We start from the raw sequence: 12,261 nt of genomic DNA on the forward strand, positions 1-12,261 counted from the left end.
TGTAGCTATGGGTATATGCCTACATGCTTGTAATAATTAAAGCCTGCAAGATCACATGCTACGCCCAACTTTCTTGTCTCAAATATGCTTCTGTCATCCATTAATATATACTAGGAATTAGCACACTTTTTGACTAATACTTGGTCATGCGGCAGTACCTTTTGAATTCTAGCATTCTAGAGATATGCATGCCTACACCTCACCTCAACTGAACCCCCTAGCTACGTTAGCTAATCACATGTACATATATTGCTCACGACACATTTCCATGTACATATTTGATAAGGCATTAGCTTTATTTGCCTTTGTTATTATCAAAATTGACATATACTATTGCCATGCCTTCACTTTTCAGCAAGCCTAAAGTCTGTTTCACAAACAAATTAGGCCAATCAATATCGGCTACTATGCCAATGAAAATATATTAATTTACCGTTAATATAAATTACCTTGCACCACTGCAATTCACTACCATTGCTATCTAGTAAATACATTTTACAAGCACTTAACATTATTACAAAATTATCTTGTTAAGGAGGCAATCAAACATGTCAACTTATACACTTTGCTTACCATCTTATCAAAGTACATATGCAAATTATTGATGTTGATTTTACAAATCTACATATTAATCACCCATTTTGTTTCAAGGAAATTCAGTTATTTCTATCGAGCATTCAACCGCAACGACGAGTTGACACACATTATTGGAACACTTTATCTGCCAAAGCAATGAAGCGTCATGCTTGGACAACTCCAACATGATCTGGGTACTTATATCAATTCCAATTCCAACTCGCTCCAAATCGGCATAAGATAAGTAACATTATCTTATCTTTTACGCTCTGGCAATTAGAGCCATTACATGCTTTCACTACTTTAAGCATGCTTATAATATATCACACTTGATATGCATTTACATGCTTCCATGACAAACTAATAATGCTTATAACACATGTTCTATATTTTAGTAGCACGCCTACTATGCGCACATCCTAGTGTAATACTTCAAATGCCTTCACGATCGTTAAGCATGCTTGCACTATGCTACTCGTACGCCGTACACATATGCCATGCTTATTTGTTGTTCATACATTTATGCACTAAATGCAAATATCTTGTCTAGCCTCTTGGCCACCATATTTTGTCAAACCCTCCCCACGGGAAAGAGACCTAAACGGGTCGAAAGACTCCACAAGTTTGTGGTTCACGACCAACCACCAAGCGGTAAGGCAACGCCTCATAATGACGATGACCCTACGCGACATTATAGCCAAGTTTTTCTCCTCTAGGAAAGAGTAAAGAGACTGGTTAACACAGCCCACAGCAGCCATTGATCCGGCCGTTAACCCTCGACGTTTGGGTATCAAAGATTAGGTTCGCTCCCTAACGCCCACGACCTCCGCGGCACCCCCGAGCTTCGCGCTCAGGAGCTCTAACTCTCACGCCTCCGCGACACAGCTGAGCTTCGCGCTCACGAGCTCTAACGCTCATGCCTTCGCGGCATCTATGAGCTTCCAGCTTACAAGCTTCGCGCTCATGCCTTCAAGGCACCCCGAGCTTCCGCTCATGCCTTCGTTGCAATCCTGAGCTTCCCGCTCTCTAGCTTCGTGCTCAATCCTTCACGGCACCCTGAGCTTCCCGCTCAAACCTTTACGGCACCCCGAGCTTCTGATCACTTATTCGCGGCAACCCCGAGCTTCGCGCTAATGCCTCCACGGCATCCACGAGCTTCCCGCTCACAAGCTTCGCACTCACTCCTTCACGGTACCTCGAGCTTTCGCTCACGCCTTTGCGGCAACCCTGATCTTCGCACTCATTCCTTCACGGCATCCACGAGCTTCGCTCTCACGCCTTCACGACACCCCTAGCTTCCACTCACGCCTCCGCAGCACCCCCCAGCTTCCTGCTCACTAGCTCTAACGCTCACGCCTTCGCGGCATCCACGAGCTTCACGCTCACGCCTTCACGGCACCCCGAGCTTCCACTCACACCTTCGTGGAAATCCCGAGCTTCGTGCTCACGCCTTCATGGCACCGAGCTTTCGCTCACACCTTCCCGGCAATCCAGAGATTCCCGCTCACGCCTTCACGGCACCCCTAGCTTCTACTCACGCCTTCGCGGTAATCCCGAGCTTCGTGCTCATGCCTTCACGGCATCCACGAGCTTCTCGCTCAAGTCTTCACGGCACCCTGAGCTTCCGCTCATGCCTTCAAGGCATCCACCAGCTTCCCACTCACAAGCTTCGCTCTCACGCCTTCACCGCACCCCGAGCTTCAGCTCACGCCTTTGAGGCACCCCCGAGCGTCCCGCTCACGAGCTTTACGCTTATGCCTCCCCAACAACCCCCAACTTCCACCTTATGCCTTCGTGGCACCCCCGAGCTTCCCGCTCATGCCATCCTTGCAACCCCGAGCTTCCCGCTCATGCCTTTCCGACAACCCAAACTTCCCGCTCACGCCTTCGCAGCACCCCCGAGCTTCCGCTCACCCCCGAGCTTTAAGCTCATGCCTTCCCGGCAACCCTCGAGCTTTCCGCTCTCGCCTTCCCGGCAACCCCCGAGCTTCCGCTCACGCCTTTCCGGCACCCCCTAACTTCCATGCTCTTGTCTCCCGGCATTCCCAAGTGTTATACTCACATCCCCTCGACATAATACACATTAATGGAACATTGAATTCTTCTACCATTTGTCCTTTGCAACAAATTGAATTCTTTTCGCGTTCCATTAATACGAGCGAAAACCAAACAAACACAAGTGTTCACGTATTCATCGTTCACGAATTATAAACGCTTGCCTTCATGGCACTCATGCAACTTAAACCGAGTGTAACCTCGTCAACTCGACCTCGTTCGTTTTACTTGCACGCATCACGCATTTATCATATGCAATTCATATGTTCACACAATCACGTAACCTCAAATTTATACGTCATAATGGATCATACTCAGCACCATTCGCATGTATACATCATGTATCATGCACCTCATATATTCATATATGCCAACGCATATCAATGCAACTCACATTTGTTGCCCAATACAACAAGCATTCTCCATATGCGTGTTTTTGTCTTTGTCATGCAGGTTAACGAGTCCCTTCTTGCTTACGGAGTTCGGGGACTTGTAGGGGCTCCGTGCCACCCGGTTACTTATGCTTGATGACTTCATAATTATAACTCCCCAACGAAGAAGCTCCTCTTACTTGGGGACTTCGGGGACTTGTAGATACCTCTCACTATGCATGGAGGATTTGCTACATCACCAAGCATAAGTAACACCCTCTTGGGGGGCCCACAAGCCATGGTGGGTCCCAACCGAGACATCCCGTTGCCCGATGTCCAAGCTATACCATGGCTAAAAGCCACCTTCCCGGCCTTACCAAGTTACCTTCATAATATGACTTCTACACTAGAATAGTGGGTTTAGCATCCCACATGGAAGAAAATGTAAGATGGAGGGGTTCCCTTACCTATAAAAGGGACCCCTTCTCCTCCTTAAACACCATCCCATTACACACTTTGTAATCCCCTTTGGGCCGCAAGGCCCAAACACACATAGTACAATATTCAAGTGGACGTAGTCTCCCATTAAGGTGGAGACGAACCACTATACCTCTCGTGTGTGTGTGTGTGTGTCTCTCTCTCACGTTAATTAGACCCCTCGGTCACAAACATTAACAGTTTTAATTTCTTTATTTTGATTGCTTAGAGTTATTTAAGCATGTAGTTGCTTTGCTTGGGCATTTGCTTTGGTAGCTGGAGCTTGTGGCTACCTTAAGTATTTTGAGTGATCAATTGAGAGCGATTCGATATTGAAAAGAATGGGCATAATTGCTTGGCATGGCCCTCATATGTTCTGTTAATATTTAAGATTGAGAGGTGGCCCAAGTCTTTGTTAACGCTAGTCCGATGGGCGGACCGCTACTTGCAATGTTCTCAGAGCTTCCACTACTTGTCAAGTGAAATACAAAAAGGCGTCAGAGGGAGACCGCGCTGGGCTGTCTTCTCTTCTCCGATGCCTAAGTTAGTTAATGTATTTATGTTGACAGAATAACAGTAGATAAGTAGTAAATGCGTAATTAATGAGGAGAGTGGAGAGAACCTTTTATAAGTGGGAAAAAGGCTGGCATCTTCCATGTTTTCGATGTGGGACTGATATGCTTCAGTTCCCAGCTTCTGGAGCTTCTGATGCTATCTTGGCGTTCCGCGTGGTGGCGCGTCAGAGGTGATCTGGGGGTGAGCCAGGGCTCATGCGGTAGCCTGCTTGGCTGTGTTTCCGTAGGTCACACAGTTGACGGTAGTTAGTACCGCTGGCGGTCTCATAAGTGTGGCTCATTATAGTGCTTGCAAATGCTTATGTAAGTACAAGTCCCCCAAGTCCCCAGTCAAGGAGGGCAATCTTAGTTGGGGAGTTGCCTAGCAGTTTGAAGCGTTACTTCCCCTAGACTTGCAAAAGCATAATGAGCGTCAGTGCATTATCAACCATGGACTTACTGAGCAAACGCTTTATGCCCTTTGGGGTGGGCCCCTGCTAGGCCCCCTAGAGAGTCCCCCACTCTCCGGCTAAGATAGACCTCCGTTTGGTCGGTATATTGTTTGTTGAGGGGAGCTGCGCTGAGCAGATAGTGTTGGGTAGCGAGCCCAAACTTTGGTCCCCGAGTGGCGGGGTTAACGTGCCTAATCAGGGCTGTCGTAGACTATTGACGTGTCCCGTGTCTCAGAGGGACGTAGCCTGACTGTAATGCAAAGTAGTAGTCGTCGTCTGGACGAGGTGTTGCCTCTGAAATCGTCATCGAAGGAAATGCCTTTGCTGATAGTAAGCTATAAGTGGTGTCGCGGGGACCTGCTTGGTGGTAGACCAGTTAGCAGTTTTGCGCTCAGCGGAACCGCTTGCAAGATGAAGGGAGAAGTTCTGCTAGCGGTGTGGTGCTTAGCGGAGACTTCCACTTGCAAGATGAAGGAGAAGTTCCGCTAGCTTTGTGGCGCTTAACGGAGATTTTCACTTGCAAGATGAAGGGAGAAGTTCCGCTACCGGTGTGGCGCGTAGCGTAGACTTCCTCTTGCCAAATGAATGGAGAAGTTCCGCTAGCGGTGTGGCACTTAACGGAGACTTCCTAGGATTGGTGACCTTTGATGGTTACTTTGGCTAGACACCTCGTCTGACGGCGTCCGACACGTGGCCAACATGTATTGGGATAGCGTGTGGAATGATGTCTCTGTAGCACGCATGCGTCTTCGCCATTAATGCGAGTAATTATTGATTTTATAACCGAGGCGACGCCTTGGTTAATCCAGAGAGTAAGTGCGGTCGTGGGGCATGTGTATGGCTGTCGTGCGATGTCGTTTTTCAGCGGATGGCCTGGATTGGTTTGATGTCGACATAAAAGAGAGGGAAACCACAGTGGTTTTGACATCTTCTTCACTTCAAACTCAACTCGTCGTCGTCTTCAAGCTTTTGCTCTTTGATATTCTAGGAGTATTCTCTGCAAATTGAGTGACAGCATTGTTCGGCGAAAGAGAGTTCCCTGGAAGTGAAGACACACCTTCCAAACGCTCCAGATCTTCCATACCAATAGGTTAGTGATTCGAGTTTCTTTGTTTTGTTGCTTTCTGTCAGTTTCAGTTTTTTTTTTTTGTTTGTATTTGGAGCGAGTTCTGTTATTCTCTACTGTGTTTGAGGGTCTAGAATGGGTTCTAGGGATGGGTGTGACTGATTGTTAGGGGGTTGGGGTTTATGGGTTAGCAAGACCGTGGAATTTTGGTTTTGGATATATATGCGATGTGTTCTTGTTTTGGCACCTTCTGGGTTTTTTGGGTTTGGTGTTCTTGATGTTCTTGGCTAAAATCTGACATAGGGATAGTTTAGATAGGTTTTGGAACTAAGTAACCTGGGTTTTAGGGTTTGTGATGGCTAGTGTCGTAGAGATCTTAAGCAGTGAGGATTCTGGGTCTGACGTGTCGCTCAGTGTGGCGGATAAGATGTTTATTGACTTGTTGCGTCCGTCTGCCCCTACAGGAACCTCCCTGTCCGAACCGCTAGACATTGAGCCGCTACAAACCATACCTTGGGAAATTGCAATGGGTCATGCCGGTCGTCCAGAAAGTTCTAGGGCAAGGGAGGACGTTGCCGCCCGCAAAAGGTGTGAGGAGAGGCTAGCGAGTAATAGCTCCGCTAGTGGATCCGTTGGCGGGGGTGAGGCTGGCGTGAAAGAGGTAGAGTCGGCGTTGGTTCTCCGCGACGGTACTGCAGTTGACGAGGCTGGAGGACCGAAGACGATGGCTGCCGTCAATCGTCTGAAACGGGTATTTCACCTGCCCGGAGTGGTGAAGTTGCATTCGCCTACCGCTGATGAGATGGCTTCTATTCTGCTGGCGAGGTATATTGCCGTTCAAGAGGCCATCTTCCGCTACTTCCCAACCTCCAGATCTTGGTGTGTGAGTTTGGTTTCACCTTTCGGCAAATATGTCCCAACATGTGGCGGTTGTTGATGGCGCTCAACTCGCTATGGCGCTTGTCCGGTTGCGAGGGTCCAACCGTGGCGGAGGTGTTGCACTTTTACTGGTTGTTGTACGTGAAGCGCCAGGGATGTAGCGGACAAGTAAATTTGAGATGCTGTCAGGGGGTGCCGAAGCTAATTGAGAATCTGAAGGATTCCATGTCTCCCTGGCGGGGGACCTTCTATATTGCCATGGCGTGGTGGGAATACCAAGCAGGGTCAAACGTGTGGGCACCGACATTCAGGATTAAGTTAGAGTTCCAACCTATTCGAGGTAAGTGCTAGCTTCCGCTGATCGAAGTTGCCGGTTTTGCTTGTATGATATGTTTCTGTATTCTGCTAATCTTTGTGTGTTTTTTTTGTGCAGTGGGTCTGTGTTATAACTTGACGCGTGAGGAAGAGTGTCGCGTGGCGAGGATTAGAGGTTGTTAGCGAAATCGTAACCTGCTCGACCTCGTCTTCTCACCGGTTGGGAGCTGTTGGTCGATCAATAGCTGACTCGCGCCCTTGGTAAGTAACCTCCACTGATATGTCCCTAGGTTGGGTTCATCCTGACACTCGGTGAGCTCAGCGATGAAATCTGCCACTGCCTGGCCCTTCATGGCTGTTCTTGGCTTGTAGTCAATGTCAAACTCGCTGAGCTCTATAGCCCACTTGCTGAGGTGCTCAGAGTGCTCAAGGTTTGCATTACCTGCCTTAGCGGTTAGTTTGTTAAGACATGAATTGTGTGGGCTTGAAAATACTAGCGGAGTCGTCTAGCGGAGATAATGAGTGCGAGAGCGAGCTACTCCAGGGGGGGATATCTTGTTTCCGCCTCGTTCATGCCTTTGCCGGCGTAGAATACAAGGAGCTCCTCCTGGCCCTCTCGGAGTACAATGGCATAGCTTACAGCCAATTGTGATACCGCTAGGTATATGTAGAGTATCTCACCCTGTACAGGAATAGAAAGTATTGGGACCGCTGCCAAGTACTCCTTCAAGCCCTAGAATGCCGCCTCATAGTCTAGGGTCTAGTCAATTACTTTCTTGTGGGTCCTCTTCAGAACTTTGAAACATGGGAGGCACCGGTCAGTGAGTCTGGAGATGAATCGAGAGAGGGTGGTTAGTTTGCCCTGGAGGCTCTGAACGTGCACCTTCCACTCCGGCGCCTTCATGTTAAGGATAGCTTGCACCTTGTCAGGATTGGTCTCTATGCCCCTTTCACTGACGATGTAGCCCAGAAATTTGCTGGCGGTGACGCTGAAGAAACATTTTTCTGGGTTGAGGAGCATGCCATAAGCTAAGAGAATGGCGAATATGATTATGAGGTTTGCCACGTGTCCGCTGGCCTTGATTCTTTTTACCAACATGTCGTCCACGTAGACCTCTATGATCTTGCCGAGATGTTCAGCGAACATGGCATTCATCAACCGCTGATAAGTTGCACTGGCATTCTTCAAGCCGAAAGGCATGACATTGTAACAGTATAGGCCCTTATTGGTGGTGAAGGTGGTGCATTCCTAGTCGCCGGGTGCATCTTGATCTGATTATAGCCAGAGAAGGCATCCATCATGCTGAGCAACTCGTGTCCAGAGGTTGCATCGATCAATTGGTCAATGTGGGGTAGCGGGAAGCTATCCTTTGGGCATGCCTTGTTGAGACTTTTGAAATCGACGCACATCCGCCACTTCCCACTAGGTTTCTTGACCATGATTAAGCTGGAGATCCATTTAAGGTAATTGACTTGGGTGATGAATCCAATGCCCTGGAGTTCGGTGACCTCCTCCCCTATTGCACGATATCTTTCTTCATCGAAGGCCCTTCGTAGCTGCTTGACAGGGTAGAAGGACGGTTTGATGCTTAACTTGTGCGTGATAATTTTAGGGGAGATAACTGACATATCAGCATAGGACCATGCAAAGACGGCGGCGTTGTCACATAGAAACTGAGAGAGCTCTGCAGCTATCTCTGGGGCTAACTGAGAGCCGATGCAGACTGTCCGCTCAGGGTGTTCGTCGGAGATGCTGATAATCCTCAAGGATGTCTATAGGTTGACAGGCTTTTTTTTTACATATTTTTTCTCGTCATCCCTAGGGTCCTCGAAAATACTAGGTGCTGGTGCATGGCTTCCTGCAGTTAGGATCTCATGGCGGAACGCCGACCGTGCCACGGTTGTGGAGTAACATTCTCGTGCCAGTTGTTGACTTCCTTTGACACAATCTGTCTCGTTAGGTGTAGGGAACTTCATGAGAAGCATGTATTCGGTTATGATGCACTTGAGTTTGTTGAGTGTCGGTCGACCAATAATGGCGTTGTATGAATTAACACAGTCGACGACAACGAATTCCGTATGTATCTCCGCTATGCGGGGACTAGCGCCGATAACTAGCGGCATGTAGTCAAAACCGAGTGGTTGCGTGACGTCACTGGAAAAGCTGAGCAGCGGCTCATGATCCTGGAGTAATTTTCTATTCCGCTGGAGTTGATTATAGCAACCATTGAAGATGACATTGACAGCGGATCCGCCGTCAACGAGGACCCTTCCCACTAACCATTTATCGAGTATGGCATCGATCAAGAATGGATCGTCGTGGGCCAAATGTACTCGCGCTCCTCCTTCTCTGAGAAGGTAATGGGTTCCCAACCAGACTTTTGGAGTTTTGCGGATCTCTCATAGCGGATGTTGCAAACTTCTTTGGGGTGGTTAGCGCGTGCATAGCGCTTTCTTGCCCTGTGAGACATGTTGGTGATCGGAGCACCATCGTCGATGGTGTTGATGAGGCATATGGGTTCGATGTGGGCAACTACAGGTGGCGGTTGGCGCACTTTGAATTGTTCCATCTTGCCTTCACGGTACAAAGTCTTAACAGCTGTTTTTAGGGCGTTGTAATTGTTGGTGTTGTGACTGCTGTCCTCATGGTACTTGCACCACTTGCCGGTGTTTCTGGGCTTTCCCACCCTTGGGCATTTTCTTAGGGGTGGCAGCGGAATCTGGTCCTTGCACTGGTCGTATATCTCCTCATACGAGGCTGTGAGGACCGCAAACACTCCGTACCACTGGGAGGACTCTGTCTTCTTATTACGGTTATCCCCATGAGATGAGCGGTTACCCTTGTTGTAATGTTGGTCCTTTTGCCGCTTGCTCTGGTAGTTACCTTGTTGCCACTCTGTCTTCTTATCAGCTGGCGGCGTAGCAGAGGGTTTGTTAACGGTCTCTTGCTGGCTGGAGGAAGGCTGAGTGGTCTTTGCAGGTGTTGGTGGTGGTTATGGGGTTTCTTCATATGTGATGAATTCTGCCTGCGCATGGATGACAGCCTCGCTCATGAAGTGGTCGTACACGGCATTTAGATGATTGTAATTGAGATAATAGAGAAACGGTCCCTTTAGGAGTCCTTGCTTGAAGGCTGCCAATGCCATTGTTTTATCAAGATCACGACACTGAGATCTTGCTGCTCGCCATCTGGTGACTAATGCCTTCAATGTTTCCTCTCTACCCTACTTGACGTTGAACAGTGTTGTGATGTCCAGTGGACAATAGGATGAACCGAGAGAGGAAAGCCTGTGATAGTGCGTGGAATGAGTCGATGGATCCTGGCTGGCATTAAAAAAACCAGCTCATTATTTCACTATCCAATGTTTTGCTAAACAAGTGGTAGAGGGTGGTGTCATCAAATCCTTTGTTGTTAGTGACTTTCTTGAAGGTGTCCATCTAAACGAAGGGGTCTGTCATGCTGCTGTAATGTGACATCTTTTGTGTCTTGCCATATGCTAGTCTGACGGCCTGTAAGATCCTGGTTGTGAATGGTCCTAGTTTGGACTCAAAGAGCGGATTTGGAATTGGCGCTGGGGCGCCTGCTTCCGCCTGGATTAGCCTTTGCTTTACTTGCTGCATCTTTTCTAGGATTAGGGCGGTTATGTCGCCAGCGGGCCCTGCCTGGTGATTCCGCTGAACCAGCTCCCACCTGGGGACAGGTGGATTGCCCCCAGTTCTGGCCCTAGTGCCCGAGCTATTGGTGTGCGGCTGTGACTCCGCTTCCTGTTCCACCATTAGGCGGGGTAGGGGAGGTGGGCCCATTCCTAATTGTTCTGGTGGATTCGGCTGTACCTACATCTGTATGATTAGTACGGGTACCAATCCGCCCGTATTGGGTCGACTACGTCTAGTGCTCTACGATTGCTCGCTCTGCACAAGGTTAGCTTTTGCGTCCAGCTCCTTTTTTAGTTCGTCGAATTTTGACATTAGTGTGGCCACCTGCTTTTGGACCTCGGCCTTCTCTCTGCGCTCTTGTTCGCGCTCCCTGTTTTCCTTATGGAGGTTTGACAATGCCAGCTCATACATAGCGGCGAGATCCTGGACCGGTGGGCGACTGCTGCCCGGTCGGGTCTCCGTTGCAGTTTGAGCTTGCGGGACCTGGGATGAGCCCTGGGGTTCCGCACTGGGGTTGACCAGAGTGCTGAATAGTGCACGGTTAACATTAACCACTGGGTTAATGTTAGCCGCCTGGTTGTGGGATGGAGGTTGGCAGATTGATCCGCTTTCTCTACAGCGTTTCCCCCGCTATCGTTAGTCATGGTGGTTGTGGTGGGATGGCCTTTTGTTCAAGGATTCCCACAGATGGCGCCAATGTTAATGTTTCAGATTGAGCGGTGGCCCAAGTCTTTGTTAATGCTGGTTCGATGGGCGGACCGCTACTTGCAATGTTCTCAGAGCTTCCACTACTTGTCAAGTGAAATACAAAGCGGCGTCAGAAGATGCCTAAGTTAGTCAATGTATTTATGTTGACAGAATAACAGTAGGTAAGTAGTAAATGTGTAATTAATGAGGAGAGAGGAGATAACCTTTTATAGGTGGGGAAGAGGTTGGCATCTTCCATGTTTTTGATGTGGGACTGATATGCTTCAGTTCCCAGCTTCTGGAGCTTCTGATGCTATCTTGGCTCTGCGCGTGGCGCACGTCAGCGGTGATCTGGGGGTGAGCCGGGGCTCAGGCGGTAGCCTGTTTGACTGTGTTTCCGTAGGTCACACAGTTGGCGGTAGTTGGTACCGCTGGCGGTATCATGAGCGTGGCTCATTATAGCTAATTTTCTTGCAATTGCTTATGTAAGTACATGTTCTGTGGGAGATGCACGACCTTAGGGAGGAGCTTGGCATGGCTTTGCATGTATGTTTGATGCTTGTATGCATAGTATCATGCTTGCTTGGGTTTTTTTTTTTTTTTTGCCTAGCATGAACATTAGTGCCTTGGCGTGTTCCTCTTGGTCGTGGATCTGCCTGGCTTGATTATGAGCATGTACTTGGCATGATGTTTGGGTGGCATGAGTATAAGCTTGGCACTAGCATGGAGTTGGCATAAATTTGAGTTAAGAGTAAGTATAAGCCTGATATTGAAATCATAGCATGTGACGGTTCCTGAATTTATATATGCATGCATTATCTTTGATTGTTTTTTTTTTTTTTTTTTGAATATCTTGATTGCATCTGTAAATGCCAGTTTTGCTTGGGCAGTGAGGACCTTGATCACCAATGGCGGAGCCAGGTTTTGATTTAAGGTCGGGCACTCATGAAATATGAAAACTTACTTTAAAAAAAATATAAAAAGGAAAGCTAAGGTTGTCACAATTGGACACGAGATTATGTGAGTGGAATTACTTGCTGGATGTGAAATTTAAGCCAAAGTGATATACATCTTGTAAATTGTCTAAAGCAATAACTATATTAACTTTTATAATTCAAAAGTAGAACAATAGCACTACATACGTAATATATAATTATATATATAAACACACA

This window comes from Rosa chinensis, chromosome 7 (assembly GCF_002994745.2).
Source record: "Rosa chinensis cultivar Old Blush chromosome 7, RchiOBHm-V2, whole genome shotgun sequence".
Lineage (NCBI taxonomy): Eukaryota > Viridiplantae > Streptophyta > Magnoliopsida > Rosales > Rosaceae > Rosa > Rosa chinensis.